The 12,508-nt window shown below is 38.5% G+C and overlaps 1 long non-coding RNA gene across 1 annotated transcript in view; it reads right to left on the reverse strand.

The window, feature by feature from the left end:
• Window positions 1–12,508, reverse strand: part of LOC134754504 (uncharacterized) — a 579,708-nt gene that overhangs the window by 139,604 nt on the left and 427,596 nt on the right. The gene's annotated exons all lie outside the window — the stretch shown is intronic.

Raw genomic sequence — 12,508 nt, forward strand, 5'->3', positions numbered from 1 at the left:
ATCGCAAAAATAAGGGAATCTAAAGAAAAAAATTACGTTAAACTCTTACAGGCAGGATACCTACATTTTTTCAGTACCTACTTGACTCGAATAAGAAAAACGGGATATTTTTCAAAGATATAATTGACCCACTCCACATTCCCTTTTCCAAGTCTACAACCTTCGTTTCATTACTTCATATATTCGATTGAATGAAATAATCTATCAAATTCTATATTTCACTCAATATATCCGCGAACGAGAGAGAAAACCAGTACTGATGATATAGACGGATCCGTTGAGCCACTGAACTAAACTGAACTAGTGAACTAAAAGAGTGAAGTACTTCACAGCGTACGAAAGACACATATCAATCTTTTCTTTTCAGTGACACATTTTGCGCATGACTAGTCCACGCCGCGCCGGCGTGCCGCCGCCGACCAACCTCAGCGCGCCGCCGCCGCCGCCGGGTCGTTCAAAATTTCGCGCCGACCTCGAAATTCGAATAAATATGATGACCAAACCAACCAAAACAAACAATGCGCTGTCGCCATTCCGTGCGCTAGCGACTGGTCGCTGCATGCATCACTCCCGCTCGCTCCACTGACCCCCATCCCCACCGCATCATCTATCCATCACGCCGCGTGAGTGAAGTGAACGAACGAACGCTGGCTCACTCACTTCATTGCAGTGCTTGGCTTGACTAGTTTTTTTTATGTGATAGTCAGCAAACGAGCAGACGAGCCGGCTGTAGGGAAGCAGTCATCGTCGCCCATGGACATAAGCAACATCACAGGAGCCATTAAGCATTGCCGACCCTTGAGAACCCTAAATACCCGCTTCTTGAAGAATCCCATGTCGAAGCGCAAAGGAAACACCTCAGGAGGCAACTCATTCCACATTCTGCACGTTCTGGGAAGAAACGAGCGAGATGCCCGCTTATTAACTTGCGAAAACTAAAAAGCTATCACATGTTATGGGTCGAAAAGTGTATAATTGCCTTCCGCGTGAAATTGTTACTGCAAAAAGTGCGTCAATGTTTAAAACTAAACTCAGACAATGGCTCCTCGAGCAGACGTTCTATGACCACAAAGAGCTTTTTATAAGTAAACCCATGTCATAGAATAAGAATAATATTGTATAATACCTACATATTGTAGTACCTATTGACTTGTAATTTTATATTATTAATAAATGATGATTATGATTATGATTATGATTATTCTTGGTGTGCCATGTATCTAAGAAGTGAGGATGAGTTTTGCTCCTTTGGCGGGAGGTGCGGTGATAGAAACAAGACGATGGCACCAGATCAAAAAGTTCTTCGGAACATTCCCCATTGTACAGACGAACATGCAAAGAGAGCCAATGTCTCTCCGAAGACTAAAGAGGCTCTAAGCCGTCAGTAAGTTCGGGATCGCCGACAATACGAACTGCCCGCCGTTGGATGGAGTCAAGGGGAAGGAGCTGGTATTGTGGAGCGCCAGACCAGATATGAGAACAGTACTCCATATGAGGTCGAACCTGCACTTTATATAACAAAAGTCGGTGACCCGGTGTGAAGTACTGTTTGGCTCTGTTAAGCACCCCAAGCTTTTTGGAGGCCAGTTTGGCTTTTTGTTTCAGATGACTACGAAACTGGACTTCATTCGTAATGTGGACACCAAGTATCGCGATACTTTTAGCGGTGGTAAGGGGAATGCCCTGAAACTTTGGCGCCGTGACAAATGGGGTTTTTTTGGCGGAAAACGCGCAGACTTGTGTCTTACTAGGGTTGAACTGGACGAGGTTACGTCTACCCCATTCGGAGACCTATTCAAGGGACGTCTCGATCTCAGACACAAGTCGCATCCTGCACTCCGACACCTTCTCAGGGGGGGCGTTTGCGCGACCTGTATAACAGCTATCACCAGTGCTGTCATCCGCAAAGCAATGAATATTGTTAGTAAATAATTGATATGCAGAAGGAACAGGGTAGGCGATATTGTATTGGGAACAAAAAAAATGTTTCCTTAGCTTGCAGGGTTGGCGCGGTCACTTTTAAGCATTCCAGCTACAAGTACACCCAGTGAAAGGGTGTTTTCTGTAGCTGGGATGGTTTTGACTGCTAAGCTATCGCGCTTAAATCCGGCAAAGGTGAACAAAATATTTTTTATTCACGTAAATTAAAACCACTGTAGCTGTACTGTAAACAATTTTTAGTCAGTGATTGGAGATAAGAAATAAATGTTTGTTCCTAGCATAGTTATGTTTTTTTTATTTTATTATTCCTCCTAAAAATGTTCTCACGCCGGCGACGCCGCGCCGCGCTGGGTTCAAAACCCAGCGCGCCGCCGCCGGGTTTTTTGGCTGCGGCGTGGATCTCTACACTGAGCACGATTGCGTGCGGCGTTTGTATCAATTTGAGCTTCTCCCGACGTTTGTATGAATTTGACCGTCGTCAGCCAAGTGGCGGAGGGTCTTCCATGGCCGCGTGGCTGGGTTACAGGCAGGTTTAAGGCCAGTTTTACCGGGTGGTCTTCTTCGCGTCTTTGGACGCGGCCGTACCATCTAAGGCGTTTTTCGTTGGCTTTATCGATTATTGGTACGACTTTAAAACTTCCCCTTATGTACTCATTCCGGATCTTGTCCAAGAGTGTGACGCCAGCTGACCGTCGTAGCATACATTTCTCTTAAACTATTGTATATTTTGGTATATAGTGTATAAGTGAAATATATAATATTTTATTGGCTTTCGTTTAATACCCCACACGTGTATGTGCAATGCATAGTTTGGGTGCAAAATGCAATATTCGCAACGAGGCGGGAGTCATTTTGATGACGTCATTCCGCTGAAGTAGATGGCCGGCGCTGCTGTCTTCCGGTAGTTTTGGAGACCTAGTACCATGCCCAACAACATACTAAAATTTGGTAGCGGTTTCCGGATCTGACCTATATTCCCATAAGGCAGTGCACTATAGGTTATAGCGTTTTTAAATTCAGCCTCGAACACTGAGGCACTGCCACTTTTTTATTTACTAGGTAGATGTCGCAGGCAAATTGTAAGATTCGACATTTTACAAACGGCGTCATCATTTTACAATTCACTTTTACAAATTGCCGAAGGCAAATTGTTAGTGCGCTCAATAAGGTCAACGTAAACGTGACGGTGGTCTGAAGGTGACCATGGTTGGATATTTTATCAATTTATATTAACTTTTATACCACACCACCATCCTCACGGCCACCAAAATCTCAAGGTCACCCAAAACCGAATCAGAGCACCCCACTATCCACGTTGTCTTGTCTGTCCTACCCCTAGAGAGCAATTACGAAATCGGAGGCGCGGAGGGAGAGCAGCCCTCGCCCGCTGTGCTTCGTCACGCGAGAGCAGAAGGGCTAATCAGCCTCTTAGACCTGTACCGCTGGCTATATTTTGACCCCTAGGTTATAAAAATATTAAAGTCAATTCTGTTTTCGCTTATGAATACTTTGTTAAGATGTAAATCTTACATTTTGTTTTGTGTCATATACATAATTTGCTTTTCTAGTAATTTGTTAATTTGTGGTAATTATTTTTTATTTTGAATTATTTTGGAGAAAAAAATATTCGAGAGAAAACATGTAACTGTGTTGCATTTAGGATAGTGTTTTTAGTGTGAAAACATAGCTTGTGTCAATTGCGTCCAATGCAATCTGATACTATGTCATAATATTCTAAATGACACAAAAAATAATTAGAGTTAAAAAAAATTACTTAGGTCGAATTTAATCGTTTAAATAGGTCCATTAAATGATTTTGTGTCTTATTAAGGCATAGCTTCATAAGATATTTGATGATTTTGTTGTAACAGGCTGTCACCGTTACAAAAGAATATTAAAGATATTAGAGTTTACATCTTATTAATTTGAAATGCGGGATAAATAAGATATATGAATTTGTGTCACTTGCATCCACTGCATAAACAAATATTACAAAAATATTATTTGCGTTCAAACGAAGCTAGCGGGCGGTCTGAATGGGCAACGGAGGCCGTGCAGGGTTGGGCCGCGGCGTGACCTTGCCGTACGCAACGCATGCTTACTTCGCCTGTGCGCCAAATTAACGCAACTTATTCAAAGAAGTTATACTATTACAAGCAAGCAAATAATGCATCGAATTATCTTTTACCTGTTTAAAACTTATAGATATTGTTACAATGTCACCATTATGCAAAAGAACTGTAAGTACATGTTTGATTTGCGAGCGAGCTGGCAACATTGCGCAGGGAAAGCTTAAAAATATCGCGTTTACGTGAACGCCACATACATTTGTGACAGTGATAGGGAAAAGGTACCACTAAAGTAAAATTTGGTTATTAATACCGTGACTTTCTTTCATTCTTTGATAAAATTCTACTTTGATAAAAAAATAGATATTTATGCAACAAGTGCGGAAATCATCTTTACGCACGTGTATCATACAATGTTTTACTATGCATTGTGCGAGTAAATAAAAAAACATATCATGGCAAATAAGTTTAATTATTAAAAGGAGTGTTTTAAATCGACACGAGTTGCGAATTACCTATTCGCACGTGTATCGTATGTTCAGGCAAATACACATCATCAACTACATAAACAAATAACACGGTAATTACCTGTTGCTAACCGCCTCGAAGCCGGCTTCAATGGGGCATTGGGCAGAGCCCCCGCTCTCGTTGGTTCTTAAATTTAATGTTCCGAGTTCCTTAACACCTTTTACACAAACACAGAACCGTCACAGGTCAAATGTATAGCATTTTCACAATAAAACCGTTTTTATTACAGCGCGACAGCAAAAACGTGCCGCCCGTATTTTGTTTTCTCTTGCGACTGGTTTCCCTTTTTAGCCACGGGCGGAACTCACCAAAGAGTGGCGTGACTGTCGCGCGATCGGCGCAAGGGCGGCGTTTTCCCGCGTCATTTGAATTATGTAGCCGATAGACATGTTTTATTATGCCTGAACACAGTACATATGGCCCTTTAAACTTTCGACATATGCACGAAGTGCTCTTTTCCGCACTAGTGTGAGAAAGTAGCACCATATGTACTGTAAAAAAAAATTGAAAACAAAAAGCACTAGTGCGGAAAAGTAGTACTTTCCGCACGATATGGCTCCGTAGGAAACGCACTTTTCGAGCACATGCATTGTAAAAAAAATATAGGGCTGTATCTCCTAAACCATGCGTCGTAGCGCAAAAATAATAAAATTTTCGTTCCCCTTTATGTAACCCTAAAGTAATACATGAAAAATACAATGACAAAAAAAGAAAAAAAAATCTTTATAGCGCAAAAATAATCAAATTTTCGTTCCCCTTTATGGAACCCCAAAGTAATATACAAAAAAGACAATGAAAAAAAACAAAAAAAATCTTTATAGGGCTGCATCTCCTAAACCGTGCATCGTAGCGCAAAAATAATCAATTTTTCGTTCCCCTTTAAGAAACCCTTAATTAATACTTAAAAAAAACGGAAAAAAACCAGGAAAAAATCTTTATAGAGCTACATCTCCTAAACCGTGCGTGGTAGCGCAAAAATAACAAAATTTTCGTTCCCCTTTACGGAACCCCAAAGTAATATACAAAAAACACAATGAAAAAAAAAAAAACTTTATAGGGCTGCATCTCTTAAACCGTGCATCGTAGCACAAAAATAATCAAATTTTCGTTCCCCTTTAAGAAATCCTTAATTAAAACTTTAAAAAAACTAGGAAATAAAACTTTATAGAGCTATTATAGCTATATATATATTATTATACATAGATATAATATCTCCTAAACCGTGCGTGGTAGCGCAAAAATAATAAAATTTTCGTTCCCCTTTATGCAACCCATAATTACCATAATAAAAAACCAAAAAAAATCTTTATAGGGCTGTATCTCCTAAACCGTGCATTGTAGCGTAAAAATAATCAAATTTTCTTTCCTCTTTATTCCACCCTTAATTTATATTTAAAAAAAAAACGCAAAAAAACATTACATTATAAATTATTACAATGGGCAATTCCTGTTCTTTAATGAGAAGTAACAATACTAGGTGTACCTTTTACCTGAGGTGGTTGATAGGTGATGAATGCGTTTGCGTTAAGTGTCATTTTGTATGGGATTTTGAGTTTCCAATTGAAATTTTCACTAGGTTTCCTGTTTTAAATTAGTACTAAATGTTGTATCAGTTTTTGTCCAAAATGGATTTAGGTAAATTTTGCGAGCTTTCACTAAACTGCTGTAACTCGGAAACTTAGAATCCACAAAGGGGACTACTAAATTATGACACATATTAAAGCCTGACCAGTAATATCATTGTCAAGAGGGCGCTGTTCATTCTCATGTATAGGGTGACAGTTCAGTATAGTATGAAAAAATTTGTTCCAGTGAAATTCCGCAACATGGCGCGTAATCATATATTCCTGGTCAGGCTTTACTTAGATTTTTTTTATATTGATAAAAATAATGTTATCCGTTGGAGACGTCCTGAAACGAAAGCGTTCAATTCATGTTATGTTGTGGGGGCTTGGCTAACGATAATCGCAAGCCATAACTTTGTAACAAACTAATATACCAGGTGGGGCCTGTAACTCGACCAAAACAATTAAAACATAATATTCTACTCATCAAACGATGGCACTTTTTTTCAATAACTTTCAAATATGTAGGTATTATAGTCTTTTATTTAATGTACATCATCATTATTGTAATTTATGTTGCTTGCCACGCTTAAACATAACAAAAATCACAATAAATTGCGTCTTAAAATAAACTTAAAAAGTCTACTAAAAATCGAAACAAAAGTAATTTTTAAAAGTCGCTGATGTGACATTCTCAATCAAAAGGTAGGTACCACTTTGTCGTTTACCATAAAGACGAAATTTGATTATATCTTTATACAAATAACATATAATAGCTTATTTTTAATTATATTTACATACCTACTACGGTAAGATTGATAAGACAATGTAATTATGCCTCCGAATGAAATAAATACACTGTATCGCAAAACTAAGTGGCAAGACAGCTCATAATGTCATCTCTTTCACTCTTGGTTGGTCTTAACAAGGGTAAAGGAGATAGTATTAAGATCTCAGTCGCCAGCTGATATTGCGGCAAGTATAATAAGCACCCCACCCGCGTAGGTACCCTTCCCCGCGCACGCCCTTCTTGCTCAATTGAGTTTTATTTTGCCAGATAGTAAAAAAACCGTGGATCAAAATGACCCAAATTATGAATGATGTCTCAATGTGGTATTATAATATTGTAGACGTAAACTTAATAATATGAATTTTTTTTTGTGGCAGATACAGGGTGTTAATTAGAAAATTTTTTTTTAAATAAAAGCGGTGGATGAATTTGACACAGATTTGTTTGAATAACATATAACAATGTTCTGTAAAGTACAACACTTCACTTACCGACTCTAATATTATTTTAGGCGTTTTAGGATCAATATTAGGTATTTATTAAATGCCATTATACCCGTGGATGAAAATGACACAAAATGCGTGTGTACGTCGGAAGCCACTTTGCCTTTACAGGGAAACAAAGAATTTCGTCTCTAATATTTTTTTTTACAGAATGCTGATTGAAAAAAGAAATACCTAAATTTCTACCTAAGCAAATACCTAGGATGACACAAAATATTATTTTTAGGTTTAGTATACCTATAGTCTGGAAACTATATATAAAAAATAAGCAACATTAATATTCTTATAACCTCAGAAGTTATTGATACAGGTATATCTTCCGCAGCACCGGAGCTACCCAGATCATTCAGTGAAAACTATTGTAAAATGACAACGTAAACTGTAAACGGCGGTTTCTTACAATTTGCCTGCGACAGATATATGATGTCTGTTTCAATTTATAAATTAAGGACTAGGTACTACTTTTTTCCTACAGACGTAAAGTGAGATGTGGGGTGAATTATTAATTAATTAGTTCCCTTGTGTAAAAGCAAATTATTTATCGGCTCAACACACACAATAATACCAAGCTAGAAAAACTTCAAAGCTTAGCAAAACGACCTTTTCCGGATGGTGTATCATTAAGTATAGGAACTCATGAAAGAGTAATGACTCGCTAAAACGAAATACCTTTTGCACATTCCCCCCTGATAGAAGCCGATAGTCACGCATGTATTCCATTATCTCTGAAAGGAATCAGCGTGTAGATTGTCGCACACCGAATTCTTCGTGTGTTAATATAAAGTACCTGGGAGCCGAGCTTTGCTCGGTGTTTTTTTTTGTTGAATCGTGTTTTTTTAAGAAGATACTAAGTTAGGTAAATAACCTTGAAAAGTAAAATGCAAACTGACCATTAATATTTTCATCATTTCATTAATCGTTACTCGTTAGGGCCGTTTCCGAACTACAAGTGGTGAAGACATCCACTGCTAAACATCAGCCTCCCCTATAAGCTAGCATAATTATAATTATAACGACTTACAAAAGATGGTTTTTATGGTTTATTGTTCTTAGGTAGAATATATACAGGGTGGAATTTCTAAATGGGTCAGTGAAGGCAGCTACCAGATACTGTGCTGCTACGCGAAAACGGTCTTAGAAGACCTTCCCTCGATTTCAAATTAATAAAGGTTGGCGTTTACAGATTTTGGAAAAAACATACAGGGTGCGAGAAAAAGGTCATTTTTGACAAACTTTTTCTTTGATGCCAATCGATCTCATTCCTATCCAGGATCAAAAGCTTGTATGGGACCAAAAAAAACAAACGGCTAGAAAAGCCACAAATCGGGGAAAACTTCCCATACAATTTGTATGTAAATGAACTTTTATTTTTCACATGCTATTTTTTTATGCCAATCGATTCCATTCATATCCAGTATCAATAGTTTCCTAAGGGTCAACTTACGGTAATGTACTAAAAAGCCACAAATAAAAAAAAAAACTTTTTCCATTCATTTACTATGGAGAAAACGTGAAATTTTATTCACAGTTTTCTATCTCGCCCTTGATGAGCTTTCTTCCGGCGTTCCTCAGGGCGGTATTCTGTCTCCTCTTTTGTTCTCTGTATTTATAAACTTAATCACTGATCGAATTAAATGCCCACACCACTTATACGCTGACGATCTGCAACTTTATGCCCAAGCAAGCCCAAGTACCTTAGATAACGCGATCCTGAAAATAAATGATGACCTGGAAAGCATATCTGCGTGGTCTCGCAATTTTGGGATCTCTGTCAACCCCAACAAGTGTCAGGCCATTATACTGGGTAGCCCTCGTCTGCTGTCCTTACTTGACATCACATTCTTAGATCCGATTAAATTCGAAAATAATGTGGTTCCGTTTCAGTCTACCGTGAAAAACCTCGGTCTAATCGTTGACAGTGGTTTGACTTGGACCTCCCAGGTGTCTGAAATTTGTCGCAAAGTAACCAACATGCTGAGATCTCTCTATAGGTTCAAGAACTCTCTCCCAGTTAGCACAAAAACTCTTATTATTCAGGCATTGGTGTTGCCCGTGATTGATTATGCAGATGTGTGTTACTCTAATATAAGCCAGGAGTTACTCAACAAACTAGACAGACTTCTGAATAGTTGCATTAGGTTCATATATGGACTTCGTAAATACGATCACGTATCGGCCTTCCGCCGCAAACTGAACTGGCTTCCCATCCGTGAACGCAGGTCACTAAAAATTCTCTGTACCCTTTACTCTATATTATTTGATCCTGCCGCTCCTGATTACCTTAAATCTAAATTCAATTTTGTAGCACCACGTCCCGGTTGCGAGTTGCGTACATCTCGAAGTCTGAAACTGACCATTCCCCATCACCGCACTGGCTTTGTTTCCAACTCTTTCGCCCTTCAGGCAATTCGTCTTTGGAACGATCTCCCTCTTCCTTTAAGGCAAGCACAGAGCAAATTTTCTTTTAAAAGAAAATTACGTAAGCACCTCTCTAACTCGCTTAAAAATAAATGATCCGCATGTTACTTGTATACTTGGGTACATAATACAATATTTATTTATATATGTATGTATGTATGCATGTTTGTATATATATAGGTATATATTGTTATTATTCTTATATGTGTAAGTGTATAAACAAAATATATATTGTTTAGAATAATTTGATTTGTGTTTCATATTTCCTCTCGCTTTCTACAATCCTGCACTAACTACACGTTTCTGTTTGACCCAATGGTTGACTGGTAGAGAATGCCTTAAGGCATTAAGTCCGCCTTTTGTACAATTTTATATCGTGCAATAAAGTTTAAATAAATAAATAAATAAATAAAAATATTTATCTACATCTTCCCTAAACTGGGCACGATGCTGGTATTCGGTCTGGTTCTTCAACTCCCGTCAACTCCTATCCTCGACTGCAACAGCCCCACACTCGTCACCTGTATTATTGGCTCACCGGTGTCTCGGGCAGGAGGGTCAGTTGAGCATGCCGGGGCGGCAGATGAAGGGTATACGAGTAGGCCCGAATACACGTCCTGCCTCGGAACAGGTTTGTCTGGACGGAGGTCGTTAGCGTACCGTAGCATACGCCTCTGACCGACGGCCTGGATCGTACCAGCACGTGCATTTGAGCAAGCTCGACGAGCCTCTCCGTCTCTCCCTCCCTTGTGTGACCAACGGTTCTGCGTCCTTGCAGCAGAACGGCTGGCTGGTGTAGTCACTATACGGATACGGACCACATTATTATATTTCAAAATCGATGCCATTTTCGTAATTAACGTCCCAAAAAAACCATAAAAACGACACCCATATTGATATTTAGACATTTCAACCCCATTGCACCCCAACAGGGGAGATGGTTTTTCACGTCCGCCACGTTGGATTTTAAAATCGTTGTTGTTTTCGTAATCAGCGACCCGATAAACCATAGAAACAATACTCATGTTGATTTTCAGACTTTTTCACCACATTTCCCCCTTTTAGGGGTTGAATTTTCAAGAAACCTGAAAGACGTGTTTCTTTATTTATGGTTAGGAATACTCCTGTGAAGTTTCGAATAAAATAGTCTAACTAATCTTGTGTCCCCATACTAATTTTGGACCCCCATTTCACTCTCTTATTTTTACCTTATAAGAAACCTATACGTGCCAAATTTGGAATCTCTAGAACCAGCGGTTTGGGCTGTGTGTTAGTGTTAATATGTCAGTCAGTCAGTTTCTTCTTTTATATATTTAGATTATTGAAATGGAATATTGAAAAATAAAAAACTTAAATAAAGGCAGACAAATTAAGCCAAGATTAACGGAAGTCTAAGGGGATTATTTTAACTTAAAACATTAATTTTTCAAACATATTGCCTACAACAACACACATACAACATGTTTTCATAGTTTTATTTCATGAGTAACTATAACCGAAGACAATATTATAATTATTGCCTACAAGTTGAATCTTTTACAACAGTTGTACTTTATTGCTTAGAATTAAGCTGTTGTAAGGTTCAAAATTATTTTAATGTTTCTATTTAAAGCCTGACCAGGAATATGATCATTGTCAAGAGGGTGGTATATAGGTCAAAATCGTCTAATAGTATTTTATTAACCGACTTCAATTTCATAGAAGGAGGAGGTATTCGGTTGTGGCTATTTTTTTTTTTATGTATGTTCACCGATTATTCCGAGACCTGTGGTCCGATTTGAGTCATTATTTTTTTGTTCGAAAGGAGCTACTTCCAAGTTGGTCCCATATTAATCTGGTTCTGATCTGATGATGGGATCCCTGAGGAATTGAGGGAACTCCTCAATTTTTAAAGGCACATGTATGGTGATTTGGGTGTTTTCATAAGCAACTTGAGCATTTTCTCTCGAAAACGACCAATTTGATGAAGTGGACCTGATGATGATGATTGTTTTGAAGGTAGTGATGATGATTTTTTTAATGTAGGATGTTCAGCGATTACTCCGAGACCCGTTGTCCGACTTGAACAATTCTTTTTTTGTTTGAAAGGAACTACCTCCAAGGTGGTTTCACATTAATCTGGTGCTGTTCTGATGATGGGATCCATGAGGAATTGAGGGAACTCCTCAATTTTTAAAGGCACATGTATGGTGATTTGGTCGTTTTCTTAAGCAACTTGATCATTTTTTCTCGAAAACCACCAATTTGATGAAGTGGAGCTGATGATGATGATTGTTTTGATGATAATGATTTCAGCGATTACTCCGGCACCCATGATCCGACTTGAGTTATTCTTTTTCTGTTTGAAAGAAGTTATCTCTCCAAGGTGTTTTCGTAATATTTTTGGTTTTGATCTGATGATGGAATCCGTGAGGAATTGAGGGAACTCCTTAATTTTTAAAGGCACGTGTATGGTAATTTCGGTGTTTTCTAAAGTAACTCAAGCATTTCCTCACCAAAACCACCAATTTGATGTAGTGCAACTGTAGCCTAACCACGAGTTTGGCACTAAATATTCTTCGTAACTTACTTTGTACACTAATACGCCAGTACGAGCGAGATGCATAAACAGTAAGTTACGCACACGATAGCGAATATATCAATGTCAATCACGTGGTAAGGCTACTGATAACTTCCCTCGTATGTGTATTATGA

Source organism: Cydia strobilella, chromosome Z (assembly GCF_947568885.1).
Source record: "Cydia strobilella chromosome Z, ilCydStro3.1, whole genome shotgun sequence".
Taxonomy (NCBI): domain Eukaryota; kingdom Metazoa; phylum Arthropoda; class Insecta; order Lepidoptera; family Tortricidae; genus Cydia; species Cydia strobilella.